The sequence below is a fragment of the Vipera berus genome (genome assembly GCF_964194415.1).
Source record: "Vipera berus genome assembly, chromosome: 3".
NCBI classification, from domain to species: Eukaryota; Metazoa; Chordata; class Lepidosauria; order Squamata; family Viperidae; genus Vipera; species Vipera berus.
This window is the reverse complement of record NC_138204.1, coordinates 197,409,057-197,431,160: the sequence shown is the minus strand read 5'-3', so window position 1 is coordinate 197,431,160 and position 22,104 is coordinate 197,409,057.

Genomic DNA, 22,104 nt, shown 5'->3' with positions numbered 1-22,104 from the left:
CCTTTGTAAGTCGAATATAGAAAAATTATCAAGATCACCTACTTGGTTTCTTCATCCTTTTTAATTTTTAAGACATCAGCTAGTTTCTTTCGTATGTTCAATGTAATATGTTTTACTGTATCAATCTTGTACCCTGCCATTTGTAAATTCCCTTCATATTAGTCTCAGTCTTATTCTTCTTCCATAACATTTTAGATACAATCTCTCCATAGAGGCAGATGTCCCCATTGACACTATTAAAATTAACTTCTCAATCTATTGTTCAAAAATATCCTTCAATATGTTCAATGTGAGAATAGTTTGCTTTGTTCTTTAATTGTAAATTGAGATTGTATGTTCTTAACCTTTAATTCTAATCTTTGGTTCCTTCTAGTTACCTCTACGGTCCAATTTTAAAATATTATTTTTTTAAAGAAAATCAAGACAGGGGTGTTCACCCATGGGAAAAATTCTTTTCCATTCATTCCAAAATCTTATTTCAAATTCATCTACCTTATTCTGTTTGTAACTTTCTAACATCAAAGTTGTAAACACCCTTTTGCTGTTTATTCCAACAAAATTTATGTTCTGAAACTTATAATTGAAACTTTCTTCAACTAAAATTCCAACAATTTGAAGATATGTAACAGGTCTAGTGACAGACATCAACAGATACTTCCTTGGATAGGCAATGTGATCAAGCCTTGATTTTAAGCAATTGAAAATTTGTAAGACCTATTCACATTCTATATTTTAATTTCCTACTACACTATGCTTTATATTGACTAGATGTGGTTCAGTAATAGATTCCACATCTTTGCAAAGAACATTCTGGGAGATTGTATTTGCTTTCCACACCTACTGAGTTAATCTGATCATACTTTTTTGACCTTTTACTACATTTGAGCACTTAATTAGAATCCCTGAGGCAGAACCTAAAAGTTAATCTCTGACAAAAGTTCCCTTCATCAGTCAAAGCTGTATCAGCCCAACATAATTCCTCCCAGGCTACAGAAGGCTTTTCTTACTTCTACAATGTTGACCTTTGATTAATTTTGCCCTCATTTGGTTTGTCAATGTCCATCTTTCCTTCAGAAGAAAAATGTAGAATTTGGACATGTCTACACACCAACCAACCAATTGGTTATGTGACATGATTTTTCTGCCTTTGTCCCAGTTGCAGGTGTAAACTCAAACACATCAGTGGTATCTTGTAACTTTCAAAAGACTTTCTTTATTCTTTGCACACACAAAAAGGCAGCTGTTTTTCAACTGTGATCTCAAAGTAGCCAGTAATTCCTCTGGAATTTCTTGCTTTAAAAAAACACCTTTATTGTACAATTGGAAATAGTAGCTGCATGAGACTTCCTATTCCGGTTTTAGTTAGGGTTCAGCACTCAGTAGATGACACTAGAGTCCCATAAAGGTATGGCCTCAAATCCTTACTTTCTGATATTTGTTGTTTCTAATTATTATTATTTCTCTCTCTCTCTCTCTCTCTCTCTCTCTCTCTCTCTCTCTCTCTCTCTCTCTCTCTCTCTCTCTCTCTCTCTCTCTCTCTCTCTCTCTCCTCCACTTACTTTTCTCAACAAAGTCGAACATTTATAATGCCCCATGATCTGAATAAACAGTTTGAAGAAAGCTTATGCAATTAAGTCAGGGCCATGTGCAGCTCAAGGATTATAGGTAGTACAATTAGAGACTTTAGCCTGAAGTGAGATGGTATTTCACTTCTGATTAACAGATTGGCAAGACATCCAAAGTCAGTTTGTAAAGGGACACTAAGGCAATGACATTCTTCAAAATGGAACTTGGGTTACTTTCTTATGTGTGTAAAATCAGTTAATCTTTGGCACTGCTTAAGTCTGTTAGGTGTTCAATCCACATGGGTATGAGATCATACACTGAGACCATACTCAGTGAATTGTTGCAACTACAGTATGTGCTGCAGGGACTATAAATAATGTTGGACAATAACAATAATTGAGAAATGCTTCGTGTAGTTTGTGAAGAACTGTAATCTTTCAAGAAAGATTGGCCAGTACATATATGAATCAGGTGGTCCTCAGCTTGACAACCACAATTCAACCCAACATTTCTGTTGTTAAGCAAACCAGTAGTTAAGTGTGTTTTTCCCCCATTTTACAAACTTTTTTGCCACAATTGTTAAGTGAATCTCTGCAGTTGTTAGTAACACGGTTGTTAAGTGAACCTGGCTTCTCCATTGTCTTTCCTGTCAAAAGGTCACAAAAGATGATCACATGACCCCAGGGACACTTCAACCATTATAAATATGAGCCAGTTGCCAAGCATCCAAATTTTGTTATGCTGCAATGGTTGTAAGTGTGAAAAACAGTCATAAGTCAATTTGCAGTGCTGTGGTAACTTCAGTCACTAAATGAATGGTTGTAAGTCAAGGACTACCTGGCATAAGCCATTAGATAGATTCATATATACCTAGTCATAGAATTTTTATCTGTAAGAGCTGCAAAAGAAGTACAATTGTTTGCCAACTTTTCCTAGGATTTGTTAGATAGGCAAATTTTAAAAAGTCTTTTATGCATTATGTACCTACAATAGGGGGGGAAATGAACATGTGGACAACATGTACCTGGACAGAAAGTCTTCTGTGTTTTCATTACAAAGATCACATCAGGTGAGGTAGTCTCATGGCTTTCAGGTAGTACACAGTATTTTACTCATTTATAAGAATTATTGACCAAAATCTGTAATTCAGTTACAACTACTCTCTTGACCAATGCAACCAAACAGATTGATGCTGGATGCATTAACTATTAACCACTTGAAATATGTACAGGACTTAATGTGCCTTGGCAGTCTATATGTTTTTATCAGAGAAACTGGTGGGATTCAGAGATTGTAATGAACTGCCTTATGTAGGCATATAGGTCAAAAAACATCTTCACAAAACAGATGCTTCTTTTAAGAAATAAAGTCAAATGCTATGGTGGTACAATGGACATATATAGTTACCAAGTCCATGATGTTCCATCCTATCCCTACTACACATAAATAAGGTAGTTAAGAGTTTAGCTAGTTGGGGTCCAGAGGTCTGGCCATACATACATACATAGGTACATGTATAAATATATCACACATATATGGAAAATATTGAAACCTCATGAGATTTCATACAAAAATATGTGACTTAATTGAAATCTTGTGAGATGTTATGATTTTGCAATATGTGTGTGATGGGGGGGTGTTGCCAAGGATTAGCAATCATTTCAAGAGGTATCTATAGAGATTCTCAGTCATCCAGATCATAGTTATACCAAAGATGCTTTTTTCATGAGGCAACTGGACTTTCCAGTCAGAGCTGAAGAAGCTTCTTGGACGAGAACTGAAACGTCTTCAAAAAAAAATGAGAAAGTGCAGTTGCAGAGGTGCACTGAATAACCCAGCACTGTTTCACTCATTGGCTTGGATAGTTTATATATAAGTATACATACTTATATACATATAAAAGCATCCAAGCCAATAGGTGAAATAGTGCTATGGTACCCAATGCATCACTTCAATGATCGCCAATCCTTGAACTGCTCAAGAGCCCTCTCATCTTTTAGATGTTCCTTGAGGTAACAATGAAATCAGAGCAATAAATGGAAGCCTTTTTTTTAGAGCAAAAACTTGATTAAAATATCTGCTCCTTCTCTGCTCCAGTTCAGCTGCTTTCTGTTGGTTCTGCTAGACTTAAGCTAGATGTCTTATTATCCAGGGATCTATAAGCCAATAAATCACTATTCAGACATGATTTTCCAAAACAAAATCACACTACAAATGTTAAGCTGTCTCCTAATGTCAAATTTATACTCTCAAACCATTGTATTGTGATAAGCATATTAATAAAGCAATTACTGTCTAAGCTCTCTGCATTTCACTGGTTTCAATTCCCCATTGCATCTGTTCAGAGATAGAAAAGATAGTGAATTTAGGACATTTAAAACTCACTTGCATCTCCTTCCTTTTCAATAGAGTATTGGAACAAAAAGTTTATTTTTATTACCTGATGAACACAACTATTTCTTCCCAAGTTTCCACTGCTTGATGTGTATAATAACCTGTACAATTTTGATAAATATTGCACAATGGCTTTTCATAAATGACATTTTATCAACAGTAAGTGCGCTTCTAATAGTTATAGTTTAATGAACCGCATTCTCCAAGGTGGGTGAAATTAAATTCATCATAGATTTGAAGACTGCACTGCAGTGAAACTGCTTCTTATTCAATACAGAAAAAATTGCCATTCTGAATATGCAGAAATACAAAAAGGGAAACAGTGTAACCATAGAAACTACCTTTGAGAAGTAGTAAAATACCTACAGAAATGTATTACTAATAAAGGTCACTAGACAGTCCCAAATGACAATAATTAATAGTGCTTATATGTATGTGTGATGTATATGCACATAACATTAGGAAACAGATTAACAGATAAATGCAATAGTTTCTGAATAACAATATTTGCAACTATAATTGCAAAATAAAAAGAGCCATTTTTATGTGCCAGTATTTAATTCGTGGTTTTTTTTAAAAAAAGAGGGAACTTCTCTTACACATCTGCTAACTTGAATTAGCTGAATATCTGTCTTTGAAAGCTTCTCTATAGACATCAAATTCATCAAAATCAAGCACTTGCATGCTTATTTAGTCGCTAATCCCACAGGGATGAACAGTATCTCCTGTTGCATTCCACATCCCCTAAATTTAAGGTTTGTTAGATAATATTGAAAATAAATTCTATAATTTTACTTTGCATCTTTTGCTATAGCTTTTATTTCTTTCATTTTAGATTTTTTTCCTTCATGTTCCCAAGCGTGCCAAAGAGGAAACGTGCAGAAGAAAATAATGATTGCAGCACAATTCTTTTTGTGCAGTTAAGTGTAAGTTATTCAGCCTTGTGCATTGATCCAACATAGTACAAAGAAACATCAATAAAAATATGCACCTAAGTGTATCAGCTTTGGGTTTCTATCTTTTTCACCAATCAATGTGAATTTGGAGAAGAAAGTTGTGAAGAGTCTCTACATAGCAAGCATGTTAAATGCTAACAATTTTACCATTCCTGTTTTTTTTCTCTTTGTAGTTAACATTCTGACTGCAACTGCCTTGAGTTGGCAAATAAACAGAGATGGGGTATGACTTGAATGGATAAATCAATACAGAGATGAGAGAATCACAAAACAAGCATCACAAATGGAATGTTTATAAAATCTCTATATCTTATTCCATTATTATGATATAGAAACCAATTTTATGGAAGCAATGAAAGACGTGATACCTTCTCACCAAGTGGAGGAGAAGGCACTTTATGTCCACCTTCCCTCTTAGTCAGAAATAAGGATGTAACAACAGCTTTGTCAAAATATCTCTGTTACTTCCAGTATAAGGAACTCATTGGATTTTCTGCCTGGTGTTGGGAATGATAAATTCCAGTCAAACCTTTTGAAATTGCAGAATTTGGTCTTCAACAATTGTGTTACATAATGTAATCTATTAGATGGGAACAATTATGCCCTGGTCATTCACCATAAATGCTTAATTAAATATTAGTTTTTAAAAAATGCTAGAAGAGAACATAAACATTTTATACTGCTTAATATAGAACATAAGGGACGCGGTGGCTCAGTGGGTTAGGACGATGAGCTTGTCGATCAGAAGGTTGGCAGTTTGGCAGGTTGAATCCCGAGTGCCGCATAACAGAGTGAGCTCCTGTTACTCGTCCCAGCTTCTGCCAACCTAGCAGTTCGAAAGCACGTAAAAATGCAAGTAGAAAAATAGGGACCACTACGGTGGGAAGGTAACAGCGTTCCGTGCGCCTTTGGCATCTAGTCATGCCGGCCACATGACCACAGAGAAGTCCTCGGACAAGCGCTGGCTCTTCGGCTTTGAAACGGAGATGAGCACCAGCCCCTAGAGTTGGAAACGACTAGCACGCATGTGCAGGGGAACCTTTACCTTAATATAGAACATGGAATAACAGAGTTGGAAGGAGCCTCGAGTTCTTCTAGTCCAAGGGTAGGCAACCTTGGCTCTTTTATGACTCGTGGACTTCAACTCCCAGAATTCCTAAGCCAGCCACGCTGAGGGGAAAGGGAGAGGTTTCCAAGCTGAGCCAGGCTGGCTCAGTAATTCTGGGAGTTGAAGTCCACGAGTCATAAAAGAGCCAAGGTTGCCTACCCCTGTTCTAGTCAAACCCCCTGACTGGCAGAGATTTGTCACCTCTGACCAGTTGGAATGAACTGGCAAGTTTGTTTTGGGTATCTAAAGGCCATTAAATGAAAAATGATGAAAGCCAGGATATGAAAGAAAGAAATATGTTTCCTCTGCTGTATTGTGTGGAGGTATGTAAGTATGTACGTACGTACGTACGTATGTATGTATGTATGTATCTAGTAAGAAAGAAAAAGAAAATGTCATAGTCATAGGCGCCATAGCAGCCTCCATTTCATCATTCATAAAACTAATCTTCCTTATTCATATTTAATAAAACATGGCTCAGCCAAGTATTAATATGACTGAAATTCTCACTAATGCATTCTGACTGTAAGTACCGTAAAGCCTTCCTGGAATATCCCTACACTGTTACACAAAGTGATTAAGCGGAGGGGGGGGGGGAAGAGAAAGAGAAATAAACCTCAGAGGAACCACCTTTAGAGAGCAGTGTTGCAGTAAAAGAATCTGAAACTTATTTTCCACTAGAGGATTCACTGATTAGCTGACATCAGAATTCAAACTTCTCAGTGGAATTGACTAAATGGGATGAAAACCAATCTGGAAAGTGATTCAGATGAATCTTCATTCAAGGATGAGACCAAAATATTCCTGATAGGTTTCATATGGGTGGCTGCCCTTACGCCATAAAAAAAGAAGGAAGGAAATGGATCACCAAAGGAAAAGAATAAATGCCAAAACCAAGTTCATTCAGTTTGCATATGCTAATTAAGAGGCAATGAAAACCAGTCTGAGGCATTGGTTAAAGACACCAAGCTAGAAAATGGGAGACCCTTAGGTCTAGTCCTGCCTCAGAGATGAAGCCAGCTTCATTGGCTGGGTCACTTTCTTTCAGCCCTAGGCTGTCAGAATGACCATCATATGCTTCAGCTTTGCATTTACTGCCAGTCTGCTATGAACTATGGTGGGAAAGAGCCAGTCGAGAGGAGGGAAGGCTAAACTATTCATCGTACCTTCCAGAGACACCATCTCAAGGTCAAAGCACTATGAGTGGAATGCAACAGCTCACCAAACAGCCCACCACTGAAGAGATAGTTCCCAAAACAATTCATCCAAATATAATTGGACAATAAGGGACCATCAAGGGGGAGGAACTGGGCTGGGAAAATTAACCAGGGAAGATTGGTGCACAAACTTCAGTTCTGACTTTGCTATACTGTAAACTACTTGGCTTTTAGTAAAGTACACCTTTCACTACAAATGGAGCTTAGGTTTGCCTAAAGGACCAAGTCAGGGCAGGTCTGATAGAGGCGATGGCCAACCATTTCTAAAGATGTTGCCAGGAAAACCACAGAGATTTTAATCCAGGCTTGGATGACATTGGGCAGGTATATGCTTCAAGCAGGTATGTGCTTGAAAGAGCATGTCTCCATCCTTTCTTCTGTTAAATGGACAAGACATTGATAAGGAGTTAGATATAGACAATATGGCAGATATGGACAACATTACTGTATTTAATGGTTAAAAAGCTCCTAACTTCTAAAATTTGGCAGCTGATTTCCACATAAAAATGCCAAGGTCTGTGCCTATTCTGATTTCAACAAAAGTCTGATAGCTTTCTCTGCCCAATTTCCAATAATGCTACAATCATCTAGCTTCTAAGATTTCTGTACATTATCACACATTCTGTACATTATCAGCCTTCATGCTGAAAAAGTGAAGAGTTAGGGTTAGGGTTAGGAGTTAGGACCTAGGGGTTAAGGTTAGGGGTTAGGGTTAGGATACTCCAAGAATAAATCTTTTTTATAACTTCCTAAAGTAGAATGTATAGGTAACAGGGCCTCAAGTCAAACCCAATACTAATTTGCTTTCTTAGCATCAGTACTAAAAGGGTTTGCCATTATCTTTGTTTGCTTTTTTTCTGGGATTATTTTCAACTTCCTAGGCTAGTTTATATCTCTGGAGTTTTCTAATGATCTCTCATTCCAAATACTAACCATGACTGATTCTGCTTAGCTTTCAGAGATCAACCATGAATGCCTCAATGCTGCCACCTATGCCTAGATCTAAGTACAGTTCTCTATTCACAACACATTGTGGTTTAAATATGTTTGGGAATTAACATTTTAAAAGTGTGCCCATGAAAATTGGACATTTGTTATAAAAGTAATGACCCCTTACGCAATTTTCAGAATAATCATCCACATCAACCAAGTTTGCACACAATGCAAAGCCAGAAAGTTGATTGCCTTTGGCTTAGAAGCACTTATCAACTCATTTATAATAATTTGATATCCAGTTTATTAACTTAACACGATATAAATTTTAACAAATTTATTCCAGAAATTATTGTTCAGAACAAACAATGGCTTGACATGACATATAAACCTGGTAAGATTAAGACAGAAATCAGATGTGTTGATCGGTGATAAATTTCAATTGTCAGCTGATGCAACCATTCTGCTTTAGACATGTCATTATGCTGATGCTAAAGCAGCATGGTTTTGGGGGGAAAAACTACATTATTACAACACAAAACATTTTCCTTGTTAATGGGCTTCTTGTTTTCTTTCTAAAACCCCAGATAGTGGAGATTTAGAAATTGTGTTCCATGTGAAAAAAAAATAACCAACTTGTTATTGGTTGACAAGAGATAAATATTAGCAGGGATTCAGTGAAGGGATGGGGAGACTCTCTAAAGAGTTAGAAAATACCGGTAACAATTGGGTTTCTCTTTCTTTTATATAAATGAGTATTCATTATTCATCAGGGAGACTTAACCTCTCTGGCCTCATGTGCAATTAATGATCTGGTTGGAATGACATTCCCTTTAGCAGGAGAGTTCACAGTGTCATGACAAAGCACTTCTGGCAAATGATATGTGAGAACAACATATATATATATATATATATATATATATATATATATATATATATATATATATATATATGTATATGTATATGTATATGTATATGTATATGTATATGTATATGTATATGTATATGTATATGTATATATATATATATATATATATATATATATATATATATATATATATATATATATATATATGGCAGAGTAAGAAATGGCTGCAGAACATCAATTCTCTCCAACTCTTGTACCAGGAGCAGCCATGGGAAGCATTTGTATTTTCTTATGCATAACAAAGTAGCCTGCTACATCTAGATCTATATATGTGCACGTCTCAGGGGGTTGGGAGTGGGGGGCACTGTTCTCCAGTGGTTCTCCTCCTACCTCCTGGGACGTTCGCAGTCGTTGCTGACAGGAGGGCAGAGGTCGGCCTCGAGGCCTCTCATTTGTGGAGTTCCTCAGGGGTCGGTCCTCTCGCCTCTCCTGTTCAACATCTACCGTAGTTTCCAGCATATAAGATGACTTTTTAACCCATGAAAATCTTCTCAAAAGTCAGGGGTCGTCTTATACGCCGGGTGCTGAAACTTTAGGGACAGGGCTGGCTGGAAAACCTGGAGCGGATCTTCCATTTAGTCTGTGCAGGGAAAGCAGGACCAATTGGAGTAGAAGCTGCAGTCTGTGATTTTTTACAGGCTGGGGTCTGGGCGTCTTTCCTTCTAAAGTTGAAGAGCAGCTGTAGGCGGGTGGGGAATACCAGAGCAGCTGCTTAGCTCTAAGGACACATTTGACTCAGGAACTGGGCGAGCTGGCTGGAAAACCTGGAGCGGATCTCCCATTTGGTCTTTTTTTTTTAATCCCATTTATATCCCGCCCTTCTCCGAAGACTCAGGGCGGCTTACAATTTAAAACACAAATCAATGTGCTTAGCAATAGCTTTCATTCTATGTATATGCCTGCTTATTAGAGCTTTCACCACCACCCCCCACAAGCAACATTATTAAAAAGTCAGCTTATTGCTCCCAACAATCTGAGTCCTCATTTTACCTACCTCGGAAGGATGGAAGGCTGACTCAACCTTGAGCCTGGTGGGATGAGAACCTGCACTAATTGCAGGCAGCTTGTGTTACTTAAGGCTCTGCGTAGGGAAAGCTTTAGAGTGAATTAGGAAAAGTGAAAAAGTGAATTAGGAAAATAGGAAACAGTTGCTAGAATTGGGTATGTGTAGTTTAACGAAGAGAAGGGTGAGGGGTGACATGATAGCAGTGATCCAATATCTCAGGGGCTGCCACAAAGAAGAGGGAGCCAAGCTATTCTCCAAAGCACCTGAAAGCAGGACAAGAAGCAACGGATGGAAACTAGTCAAGGAGAGAAGCAACCTAGAACTAAGGAGAAACTTCCTGACAGTTAGAACAATTAACCAGTGGAACAACCTGCCTCCAGAAGTGGTGAATGCTCCAACACTGGAAGTTTTTAAGAAGAGACTGGACAGCCATTTGTCTGAAATGGTATAGGGTTTCCTGCCTTAGCAGGGGGTTGGACTAGATGACCTCCAAGGTCCCTTCCAACTTCTTCTTCTTCTTCTTCTTCTTCTTCTTCTTCTTCTTCTTCTTCTTCTTCTTCTTCTTCTTCTTCTTCTTCTTCTTCTTCTTCTTCTTGTTATTGTTATTGTTATTATTATAAGTTTAATCCACTTGCACTGTTTTATGTTTACATGTTTGATGACAAACAGCCTTATGTTTATAAGTGACAGTTTTCCTACTAAGTACCTGCATGTCATAAGCATTTGAATTAAAATTGCCATATTAAAATCAAATCTGATGTTTTTTAATTTTTATTTGGTGTGCGTTGGAAGACGGGTAGTCTTATACGGCGAGTATAGCCCAAACCCTATAATTTAACAGGAAATGTAGGGGGTCGCCTTATACGCCCAGTCGTCTTATACGCCGGAAAATACGGTATATGAAGCCGCTGGGTGAGATCATTCGTGGTTTTGGAGTGGGGTATCATCAGTATGCTGATGATACCCAGCTTTTCATCTCCACCCCAAACCACCCCAGTGATGCCCTCGATGTGATGTCCCGTTGCCTAGAGGTAGTTCGGGTCTGGATGGGGAGGAACAGGCTTCGGCTCAATCCCGACAAGACTGAGTGGTTGTACGTTCCGGCATCTCGGGAAATTCAGTCCATTCCATCTTTAACCATGGGGGGTGAGGTGTTACCCCCCGTAGATAGGGCTCACAACTTGGTTGTCCTCCTGGATTCACAGCTCAGTTTGGAAGACCATGTAGGTGCTGTGACCAGGGGTGCTTTTACCCAGGTTCGCCTGGTGCGCCAGTTGCGACCCTATCTGGATCGGAATGCCCTGCGTACAGTCACTCATGCGCTCGTGACCTCTCGTATAGACTACTGCAATGTTCTGTACATGGGGCTGCCCTTGAGGACCACTTGGAGGCTTCAGCTGGTGCAGAATGCGGCCGCGCGAGTTGTGATGGGGGTCTCCCGATACTCCCATGTAACACCTCTTCTCTGCGAGCTGCATTGGCTTCCAGTTGCCCTCTGGGTGAGATTCAAGGTGCTGGTGATTACCTATAAAGCCCTAAATGGCATGGGTCCGGATTACTTACGGGAGCACCTGCTGCCGGCGTCATCTTCCCTTCATCCTGTGCGCTCCCACAGAGAGGGCCTCCTCAGGGTGCCGTCGGTCAGAGAGTGTCGGCTGGTGGCCCCCAGGGGGAGAGCATTCTCTGTGGGCGTGCCAGCCCTTTGGAATCAATTACCGGTTGAGCTCCGGATGGCTCCCGACCTTCGCTCTTTCCGCCGTGATCTGAAAACCTACTTATTTGAACAGGCTGGCCTGGTCTAAGGGTTTGGGGTATTTTTAATTATTTATTTTTAGGGCTTAATTAATTTAATCTTACTTTTAACTTTTGTATGTAGTGCTTTTATTACCCTGTACACCGCCCTGAGTCCTTCGAGAGAAGGGCAGTATAGAAATTCAATAAAATAAAATAAATAAATAAATAAATACTGAGATGCATGTAAGTTCCTTCTGTGTGGTGGTAAGAAGTGTATGTGTGTGGCTCAGTGAATGTGCATTTTCTCTGTGGGCTTGTTTGTTTTTTGCTCTTTACACTCTTTTGTGTTTGTTGTGAAATGACTACAATGCAAAGTAGGAGAAAGACACAAGCTCATGCTTTGGACTTGCTGTACATTATCTTTGCTTGGAATTCTTTATTTTATTTATGTGTTTATTAAACCTGTTAAATGTAGCCAGACACCTATCACTCAATATAATTCTGGGCAGTGAATAACAAAGCAAATTTTCAGTCAGTGAAAAAGAAATTAGACCAAGGTAGGCAACCATGGCTCTTTTATGACTCGTGGACTTCAACTCCCAGAATTCCTGAGCCAGCCACGAATCATAAAAGAGCCAAGGTTGCCTACCCCTGAACTAGACTGTAGCTTGGAGAAACATATCATGGCTGGATCACTAGATTGTGGTTGGAGAAATAACCAGATCGTCATGGCCTTCCAGAATGCAGGCAGGGTTGAGCATGTAATATATTACCTAGTAAAGTGAAAAAAATCTGCAAGTAAATGACCAGAATCAGAGAGAACCAAGGATTCCAGGGTTGGGAATATATCTTGGGGTAAGGGGGAGGCTGTTTCAGAAAACAGATGCCTTCTACTTGGATTATTGCAATACACTCCACATGGGGCTATCCTTGAAGAGCATTTGGAAGCTACAATTGATCCAGAATGCAGTGGTAGGTATAATTATGGAGGCCCCTAGGATGGCACATGTAATACTGGTTTCTGATCTGCTTCCAGGTGCAATCTAACGTGCTGGTTATTACCTTTAAGGATCCAGGATATCAGCAGAACCGTCTCCCTAATGGGATTGGCCAACCCCACTCATGTTGGCAGATGGAGCCTACCGAGAATCCCATCAACCAAAAAATTTATGCTGGTGGAATCCAGGAGAATAGCCTTTTATCCCATGGCTCCCACTCTTTGGAATAGCTTGCCACAGGAGGTGAGATCTACTCTCACTATTTTAACCCTCAGGAAAAGCTTTAAAATCTGGCTATGCCAACTGGCATGGGGTCCTGAAGGAGAAGCTGCTGGTGGAAGTGGTTAGTACACTAACAGAGAAAGCACCCCCACCCACCCCCCCATCCCTGCCAAATCCTTGCTTTTCAGCTTGTTTTATTTTTTGTAATTTTAAACCATTTTATACAGTATTTTTTTTTAGATTTCTAATCACTAAAGGTTTTTTTTTAATGTAAATTGCTCAGAATCGCATGAACTGTGAGATGAGTGGCAAATGAATTTGAAAGAAAAAAGAAAAAAGAAAAAAGAAAAGAAAAGAAAAGAAAAGAAAAGAAAAGAAAAGAAAAGAAAAGAAAAGAAAAGAAAAATAAAGAAAAGAAAAGAAAAAAAGAAGGCACTCTTCCCAGGATCCACTAAATGATACTGCTTCGCTAAAGGTATCCAAGCATGGTTTAATATTCATAGTGTTGTAAATAAAGAGTGCTCAGAAAAGAAATAACATTCAAAGATATGAAAACATTGGAACTGATCGAAGCATGAAACAGCTCAATTTGCTACAAGAGGATAGCAACTGGGATAATTTTACTCCAATTGGAAATCTAGTGTACTCCAACTGGAAATCTAGTCCCAGACTGAATTTAAATCTACATACAGTATCTTCATATGAATTGATTTTCCACTGACATTTTGGCAGAGCTCACCTAATTCAACTCGTGTAGTCAAAATTTAATCCTTAGAACAATTAAAAATAGAACAATTAAATAGATGGTGGCACTCAAATCTTAAATAAAAGATAATAACATTTAAGACTTGAGTACCACCATTTATTTAATTGCTCTTTTTTTTCTTCTCTTACTTGGTTTATTTCTGTATTATCACTCTTGTAATGTGTTATTTTATTTGTCTCTTCTGTTACAAATTAAAAAGAAATGTGAACAAAAGATTGGGATGGGATGTGTATGCTCTGCTTAAGTCCACATGATCAAGAAGGAAAACAGAAGGGACTTAAGAATGGAATAGTCACTAGAATTTTCAACAAAAAATCCCTCTGCCTCTCCATAACTGCCCAATAAACCCAGCCCATTTTCAAACTTGATATTTTTTTACTGACTTCTCCCATGCAGGTCCCATTCTGATCTGGTTTTGTAGAGGTTGTCCTGCTGATGGACAAACAGAAGGCCCCAAGCCCCCTTGACACAATTGCCCTCCATTTTGTTGGATAGAAAAAGAAATAGACTGATTCTAACTCTCATTCCAGGCTGCATTTCTCAGTATATTACTTGGGAATACTGTAACTCTAGTTAAAAAAATAGATCAGTTGACAATCCACTAGTCACAAACCTGGCAGGTCTTCTCTTTTAACTAACAACAACATCCAGCTAAGACTAGAATAGATCCTGGATTATAGTCCTAAATATGTTGCTTGCAATAAATCCTAGTGAAAAGAGTGAGATTATATGAAATTTACACCAACCAACAGGAAAGATAGATAGATAGATAGATAGATAGATAGATAGATAGATAGATAGATAGATAGATAGATAGATAGACAGACAGACAGACAGACAGACAGACAGACAGACAGACAGACAGACAGACAGACAGACAGACAGACAGACAGACAGACGACCTTTATTATCATTTTTACTGTGGGCACAATGGCACACATTAAAAATGAAATTTAGTTGCTTGCTCTTAAGGTGCTCAGAAAAGAAATAACATACATAACACACATTTAAACATACTATATACAACATATGTATAGACCTACACCCTTACATATAAGTAACATATAAATATTAATCACTGTCCATCCTGAATACATAAAGGTCATCAAGAAAAGCTATATTTTCTGTGATTTTCACAGATCATAGAAAAATTCTCTCTCTCTCTCTCTCTCTCTCTCTCTCTCTCTCTCTCTCTCTCTCTCTATGTGTGTGTGTGTGTGTGTGTGTGTGTTATGTAATGTTTGTGTTTATGTTTCCTCAACCATCATGAGGTTGCATATCTCCACCATGAGGTTGCATGCCTTCTGATAGCAGTACCAATGTAAATGTGTATGCTGTGAATGTGTATGCTTCCACTGGCCCTCCTTGAGGTAGCTGAACCTTATTACCGGTATGTTGATACCAGAACCATGAACCACATATTCTGCTCCAAGGACTGGCTTGGGACTGCTGCAAGCCCTTTCCTCTTCTGCATTTTGGACTGATTTTTCATTTTACCTTCTGTGTTGCACTTTGCATCTGTTAGCTCTATTTGGGCTTTCAGCAGGCAAGTTGATAGGTTGAAAACTATAGGAATGTCAAGGCTGTCACTCTAATTCTTGAACCGCTCTCCTTCTGGGCACTGACCTGCTTTAGCTTCCTGAAGCACAATGCTACCAAATTCTGTCATTTGAAGGCCATGCTCCTTCCCTCTCACTTCTGCAGGAGATGTGAGCAGTTGTTCATGTATCACAAATGCTCTGCCAAAATTTATTCTGCCTTTTGGTTCTGTCATTCTCCTTCAATTTGATGGAAATGATTTTTTTCCCCGCTTTCTTTTCAGAGAAGATAATGTCTGTCTTCAAATGTCTGTCAATGTGCATCAAGACATTTTCAGGGGGGAAAGCATGAATCTCTTATTCTTATTTACTTGCAAAATGATAGAAGGGAGTATTTGCATGTCCTGTTGTTCCCTCTGCAGTCTCCTTGTCTTCTCACAATTCCATTAAGCCCCAGCACTCCCACCCTCAAAACACTGTATAAGGAGCCTGTATCATGGCACTTTTTCCAAATCACAGCATATGAATAAGCAGGAAATTTGCTCAATAAAAGAGATACACAGGTATACAGGAAGTCCTCGACTTATAGCCATTTGTTTGAAATTTCAATGGCAAAGTGACTTACAACCAGTTTTCACACTTGAAACCATTGCAACATCCCCAGGGTCACATGGTCAAAATTCAAGCACTTGGCAACTGGCAGGCATTTATGACAGCTGAGTTGTCCTTGGGTTATGTAATTATTATTTGTAGCCACCTTCCCAGCCGCCTTCCGACATACAAAGTCAATGGCTTAACAGCTGTAGTAGAAAAGGTTGTGAAATGGGGCAAAACTCACTTAGGAACAAAAATTTGGGGTTCAGTTGTGGTCATAAGTGAAGCATTACCTGTAAATCAACAATAATAACTACCTGTAACAACTCAGCCTCTTATTTATTTATTATGCCACGCATATTGCCTAGAGGTCACTATGGGCAGCTTACAAGAAGGTAAAAACAACAGTGTAAAACATGAAAAGGTTAAGAAAATAAACAATAAACTTTAACATTAAAATTATCCAAGATGGCTAAGGAATGGAGCAAGGTACAGATGGAGTATTAATGGTCTCTCAGTCCATTAATTTTCTCTCTCTCTCTCTCTCTCTCTCTCTCTCTCTCTCTCTCTCTCTCTCTCTCTCTCTGTGTGTGTGTGTGTGTGTGTGTGTGTGTGTGTATAGCACTTGTATGTTACATATTTATTTTCTTTTGGGAAAAGGCATCCTGATTTAGTTTTTTAATGTGTGCCAGTGTTAAGAGAAAAAAGTAACAATAAGGATCATGTTATCTTATCTTATCTTATCTTATCTTATCTTATCTTATCTTATCTTATCTTATCTTCCCTTATCTTCCCTTCCTTTGCCTTATCTTATCTTATCTTATCTTATCTTATCTTATCTTATCTTATCATACACTACGAGTATGAAGGAAAGAGATGTCTCTCTTTGGGAAAACAAGTTTCTGGAACAGCAGGATGTATTTCTGCCTTCCTGTTGCAGGTATTTGGATAGTTGGAATCTTCCAATTAATGGTAGAAGATGATGACTACCATCTCCCAGGATTTGGCTTGTAGTCTGTGATGACTGTTGTTCCCCCCAAAACTAATCTTTATGTCATATGGAGTAATACAATCTTTTCTCAATTCAGGAGATGTCTCCAGTGGGACACCTCTAAGTATTTTGTTTGCTGATGAAGTAGAAAGGAACTAGGGGAGTGGGTACTATTGAAATGACAGATTAATTAATTGAATGTTACACCACAGGCACATTATGTGCTCTAAATGAAATGCTACAATGGAGGCACATAAAATGTTCTAAGAGTTGCAGATAATGACACATGGGAATTTACAGATTTTAAATTAGCTACAATCTATTATTTGATCAATGGCTCCTGATTGTTACTTCGTAAAATGTTTCCTTTTGGGGGAAAGAATAAGAGAGCAAGCTTAGAGCCATTTATTTAGAAATGAGTCCCACTCTTTGCCCCTACCTAAAAGAAAAATGGATTGGAACCTAAATACTCCCTTCCTAGTTTTGCTAATCAGCTCAAGAGCCAATGAATGAATGGATGAATGGATGAATGGATGGATGAAAAAAATTGTAGACTAAGGTAATATACCATATTTCCCCTAAAATAAGACCCAATGTTATATATATTTTTTGCCTCCAAAAGAGGCACCAAGTCTTATTTTGGGGGGATGTCTTACCTTTGGACCACTGCAGGCAGGCCTCCCATACCCTGACACCTGTCGCACCCCTGCCTGAGTTCTTCTGTGGCCACTTGTGGCTGCATTCCATGTGGCACATCACACTGCTGCCACCACTTGCAGCAGGCCGCATGGCTCATCGTGCCAATCACACTGGTGTTGCTACTCACAGCAGGAGGCTGCATGGTTCATTGTGCCAATCATACTGCTGCTGCTTGTAAGCACTGGCACGATCAGCGTGATGCACCAATGCTGCCTCCTGCCGCGGGCTAGGGCTTATTTTCGGGATAAGTCTTATTTTGGGGGAAACACGGTACTTTAAAATTGTTCTATTACTAGACAGAAATCTTCAAGAGTGTCAGGAAAGTAGTAATTGTTTAATGGTGCACTATTATTTTTTCAATACTTTTCACTATTATTTAGAATGTGCTTCCTAATATTACCTGACATTCTTATATTCTTTGCTTCTCTTTGCTTCTCTTCCTTAATATGTACAGTTCAGTAATGTACAGTTCCTTAATATGTACAGTTCAGTCTTACCAAATTCAGGTATTGATCTTTGAAGGTAAGTGCTGTTTAGACTATCTATAGGCTTAATCTAAGAAGCCCATCATGTAAAGTGTGGGTTTTAATCAAACATGAAAGCCTCCCCTACAGTAAATCACGGTGGCATATAGACATTCTTTATTAACAGAGAGAAACAGACAAAATACCTGGTAACGTATGCACAGCTTTATCATGTATGCAAGATTTCTTGTGCTTCGCAGGAGAAGCCAAGACTCAAATGAAAGAAAATAACAATGTTGGAGATATGTATAGAGAAAGTTACTTGTGGTGTAGACCCCATGAAATCAATGAGATAATTTAATTATCCTGCTTATTATTAAAATCTTCTTAGAGATCACATCATTAGCTACCTGTGTTATTTCTCTAGATCTTTGTGTTAACTCTATCCATCATTATTAAACCCTGCTAGTGAATTTATAGAGACAATCTGATTACCACTATTAATCAATATGGTTAATGTTCATATTATTAAGTCAGTGAACCCCAGCCAACATGCTGACTGGGGAATCCTGGGAATCTTAAAGTTGCTAAACTTGAGAAACACTGTGTTAAGCAATGGAACAAATATTTGGTTCCCAAAATAAGCGCTGTATGAAGAAATGTATTGTGTTGGAATATCTCTTAATAATTTATTTAGTTTTTTATACATAGTTATGAACAAATTCATTGTAAATACATCATTTAGATAACTAGGTCTTATGTTATGACAGGCTTTAAAAGAAAGAACTAGCCACTTGAACTGCAGCTAATGCAGCTGATATACCATTAGTGAGATATGGGAATGAAAAATGTCCATTACTGTTTGTACTGCTGCATTTTGAACCATCTTTAGCTCCTAGGTCAGGGGTGTCAAACTCAATTTCATTGAGGGCCGCATCAGCATTGCGGTTGCCCTCAAGGGGCCGGGTGGGTATGGCCAGGGTGGGCGTGGCCTACTAGGTGGGCATAGCTAAAGTGCATATGGCCTACTGGGTGGGCGTGGCTAGCTCTACATCGTTCGCATCAAGGGTGCCTATGGGGGCCTGGGCAGGAGTGGGACAGATCTGGGGGTCTCTGGCAGGAGGAGGGTCTCTGGGCCAGGGCCAAGGCAGTGGGGGCCGTTCCCTCACTGCTTCCAGGATGGCTTCGCGGGCCACATGAAACTGCTTCACGGGCCGGATCCGGCCCCCGGGCCTTGTGTTTGACATGTCTGTCCTAGGTGATCTTCAAAGGCAGCCAGTTATAACACAATGCAATAGTTGAATCATGGAATGACCAAGATGTGAATGACTATCTACAGGTCTTCCCAGTTGAGGAAAGGGCACCACGGGCACACATGATGTTCCTGTGCAAAGGCCTTCCTGTCATTTACGCTTTGAGCAATAGCTCTGAATCCAGAGCTGAGCCCAGGATGATCCCTAAGTTTTGCACGATTTCAAAGGGAGAAATGCCACTTTATCAAAGATCAATGACTGAAATATTCCTGCCACAGCCACTCAGTCTTGTCAAAATTGAGCAAAGTCTGTTCTTCCCCATTCACACCTGTACACTTCCAGACTCTGGGTCACCACCTCAACAGCTTTCCTTGCACAATTCAGGGCAGAGAGGTAAAGTATACTGATGATACCAAACCCTGAAGTGATGGGTGACCTCACCCAATGGTTTCCTGCAGAAATTAAACAGGGGAGGAGAGAAGACTGAACTTCAGTTTCCATTTTATCCTCATTTACACTGCTTTGTGGAACAACCTGATATGACTTCTTGTCTTGTTTCTTTTTGTGCCTTTGAGTCACTTTTGACTCCTAGTGACTCCCTGGGCTAGTCCCTGGGCTTTGTGCTGTTGTTGTTTGTTGTTGTTGTTGTTGTTTTGAAGTGGTTTACCATTGCCTTCTTTCCAGGTGTGAGAGACAGTAATTAACCAAGATCAAGCAGGTGGCTTTGTGTCTCAGACAGGACTAGAACTCACAATCTCCCAGCTTTCTAGCCTGGTTCTTACCCAGTACACCAAACTGTCCCATCACTTCAAGAACTTAAAAAATTAGCCCATCCCCTTGAAGGTTAGTACAATAAAATTAGTAAATATCGGTTTATCTGTTGATTTACCTTTTCCAAATCAGCAAAACTGTCTCATCAGTTTCCATGCTTACCTTTTTCATGGGATTAGTCATTCATTGAAAGATTATGAAATTGAAAAGGTTATGTTAGGGTACAAGTATAGACTGAAGGTTTTGAAAATAAGTTGAGAGCTACTATGTGTAATGTATTGGGATTTTACTTGAATTGTTTTCACATGTCTTTTGAATGCTGCTTAAGGTTGCTCAATTGAGTTGTCTGTGTAATGGTCGCTGGCTAGCCAGACATGCAGTCTCCAAGAAGATCATTGGATGATTTGGGTTCCTTTAAACCTATTGGCCACCGCCTAGTGGCCAACAGTATAAGTAGCTGCGCAAAAACCTCTGATTCAGTTCTGTTCCTGTTTGCCTCAATAAACCAACGTTCCTGTTTGCAACCTCTCGTTTCGCTTACTGTCCCCGAAGAACTCACTACACAACACTATGTGCCTTTCAAAATATGGCCTTTTTTCCTTCATGAAAATAAAGATTACCTCTGATACACTGCTTCTAGTAACATTTTCAAAGGTTGCTATAGCAACTCTTGCAATGTAAATTAGCATCAGGCTTTATCACAAGATTTTTCAGATTGCTGGGTTTTAGGGACAAAACAGAGAGCACCAACTGAAGTGAAAAATAACCTATAGGATAACCTAAAGGGATCAGTTAATAGTCAACTGTTGCCCATTGGTAACTAGACATTTATGATATTTTAATTGCTATATCTATAGATCCAACAATAAAATGTTACTATAATTGTAAGCTATGCTTTTACTTCCTTAAGTATTTCCAAGATCTGAACAAAGGCCCCTTTTAAAATTGCCTTTTTTAAATAAAAAAAGACTATTCACCATTACTTGAAATAAAAATGTTAAATGTTACAAATATAAGGTTATAAGGCTCTTCTCACTGGAGAAGAGCCTAATGCTGGGAAAGATTGAGGGCAATAGAAGAAGGGGACGACAGAGAATGAGGTGGCTGGATGGAGTCACTGAAGCAGTAGGCGTGAGCTTAGATGGACTCCAGAAGATGGTAGAGGACAGGAAGGCCTGGAGGAACGTTGTCCATAGGGTCGCGATGGGTCGGAAACGACTTCACAACTAACAACAACAAAGGCTATAAAAAGACTATTTTTAACCAATTTTCTTTGGCTTGTGCAGATGTGGTAGAAAATTAATTCACATCACAATTTCCCCTTTTTACTGAAACTATTATGTGACAGTGTAAGGAGCATATGTCTACAGTTCCTAGAATTCCTCAGAATTGATTCAGTTGCAGGTCATTCCCACCAACACTGACGGGACAAGCTACTAGCACATAAAACGAGAGCAAGCCCCACTCCCTTGTAGCACTGATGAAGTTATCTAATTCATCTGCCAGAAAACATCCAAGGTCAGAGAGCACCAAGGACTCCACAGTTCAGCCCTGAGCTACAAATATTCTCTTCAAACAAAAGAACATAGAGCAATTTGCATGTGCCTTGAGGATAAGATCCATAGAGATAACATGCCCAAAATGTATGTCTGTGTCTAGTTCTGGACACAGAATTAGAACTTGCTTCTGAATAGAACTTACTTTTGATTCTGTACCTGCTTTGGTTTCCAAAGTTAGTCTTTACCTATAGAGCCCTGCCATCAGTTCCCCTTCTAATTACACTAAGACTTCTTTCACACACAAGGCTGCCTCAATGCAAGATCAGAATGGTGTCCTGGTGATCCTTGGGGCTTTGCTTATATCTTTGAAATCTGAACTCAGTTGAGAAAATATGTAGTGAGGGGCAATTTTGTACCATTTTTTTCTGAAAGTTCAGAGAAGTAGTTTCCATTTGCAGGAATCCCTG